This window comes from Aplysia californica, unplaced genomic scaffold (genome assembly GCF_000002075.1).
Source record: "Aplysia californica isolate F4 #8 unplaced genomic scaffold, AplCal3.0 scaffold01131, whole genome shotgun sequence".
Classification (NCBI taxonomy): Eukaryota; Metazoa; Mollusca; class Gastropoda; order Aplysiida; family Aplysiidae; genus Aplysia; species Aplysia californica.
Window position 1 is genome coordinate 177,012 of NW_004798401.1, and position 2,088 is coordinate 179,099.

At 41.6% G+C, this 2,088-nt stretch overlaps 1 protein-coding gene across 1 annotated transcript in view; it reads right to left on the minus strand.

Annotated features, from left to right (window-relative positions):
* LOC101850219 (legumain-like) overlaps positions 1 to 2,088 on the minus strand; it is a 10,473-nt gene that overhangs the window by 7,561 nt on the left and 824 nt on the right. The window lies entirely within an intron of this gene.

Consider the following 2,088-nt stretch of genomic DNA (forward strand, 5'->3'; position numbering starts at 1 on the left):
TCCTCCTCCTCCTCCTCCTTCTCATCCTCCTTCTCCCTAACCTACAAGTCTGAACTTGTTTGAACTTGATTATAGTTGGTAAGTGAGTGTAACCCGTTTTATGCTGAACCACTGAAAACTTGCACCAGGCACCACGTTCATCTTCTGCACACAACGTAGCGACCAAGTGCCGATTTTGACAAGCCAAAGTCTGCTTTTGCTTCCCTGACGGTCTTACCATGCAGGACAGCCTCCACCGCCCTTTTCATGATGTCATGTGGAGATAATCTCGTGACGTATTTTCATCTGTAGATTCGGGGCATTTCTAAAATAAAGTGAGGAAAAAAAAGAAAGGAAAAGGGTCTTCAAGAGAAGCGCCCCCACAAAAACTATGCTCCGAAAGGGACAGCTTAGGCTGCCTTAAAGAAAAAATAAATAATAATGCTCGGGAGAGCGGGAGACTTGTGATTCGGGGAAAGTAGAACAAGGCCCAAGACATGTATTTGTGTGGACAAAATTTAGAAGGCAGGCTTCGAATGGGCCAACCCAATCTGAGAGGGATACAGCATTCCAGCAGAAAGACCAAGATACTCAATAGAAATAGAAAAGAGACACGCACAGGAATGGAACACAAGTCTCCTGCGTACGACAGCAAAGCCCCTTTCCGGTACACCACAGACGCCAGTTTTTTTAATTTTTTTTTTTTAATTTTTTTTTTTAAAGTCATATTATATCAACTTTATTTGAAAATCACATGGAACAGTCTGAGAACCGACTCCTAAATAAAACGAAGAATCAAACTTGGTGAGATTCCGTGGGCAGGAGAACAGGGACACAGTGTCCTACTTTCATTCACTCCTTTCCCAATTCTCCTGCTGCCTGGTGCTTTGTGTTCAGTGTGTTATGAATTTAGTCAAATGGTTTCCTGGTGAGAGGCGTTTAACAAAAATAGGCGTGGAAATGGCAATTTTTTTACACGAGAAGATACATTTGCATCAGGATTTAAACAAAAATAATGTACAGATTGTGACATTTACTTTGAGGAAGAGCAGGGGTCATCAAACACTTTGTTCAACCGGTACTGGATAACTGAGAAAATGCAGAATGAGGGCCAGATGACTATTTTGTTCAATACAATACAGACATGCGAGCAATGATAATAATAAATAGAAAGCATTTGTATAGCGCAAATCCCCGCTCAAAAGCAAGCTATAAATGTGCTTCACAATCTATACTATTACCCCAGCAGACCTGAGAGCATTCTGAAACAAACTCAACTTCTTGGGAAGCATACAGTGCAAGCAGCCATTTATAGGCGCTAAAACACTAACTTACTGACAAGATCTTTTGCTGTCTATGGCCGGGTACCAATTTCCACCTGGGTGAAGTGAGAAAAATTCTTGTAAAGTGCCTTTCTCAAGGACCCAACGTCGGGCCCCCGGCTCGAAGCCCCGACCCCGCAACCTCACGATTACGAGTACGGTAGCCTAACCACTAGGCCACCGACGCAACATGAAACATAATGTATCACAGTAAAGCTGAGCGAAAATGTGACACATTCGCTGGAATTTAATAAAGTCGATGGGGAAACAGTTACCAATAAATACCTGCTGAAAATGGTTTCGCAATTGGGTTTTGCTTGACTATATTATTGGTCGTGCACAGACCAAATTTACATGTATATCTTACTACTAATGGAGCTACGGCCAAATTTTACGTATATTCTCAGAAACTAAAGAATTAAAAAATATGAAACTTTGACAGTACCCATAACTTGAAAAGTAATGTTGCACTATTGTATTTTCATTGAGATCAAATGTGTAAGAAGAAAGCCCATTTTAAGTTCAATTCAGTCCTTTTGTAGCGATCATTTGCTTCGACTTTGTATATTCACTGCGGAGTGCCGACTGCACCGAAGGGTTTTGTGTTCAGTTATACATTAAAAAGGTTTACGGGAATTTCCGGTTTCGGTCTCACGCCTCTGACCGTCTTCTCACAGCGAGTTTGGAGCGCTCATAAAAGAAGGAAGAGGCGGAGGAGGATGAGGAGGAGGTGTAGGTGTAGATGAAGAAGAAGAAGAAAAAGAAGAAGAAGAAAGAAGAAGAAGAA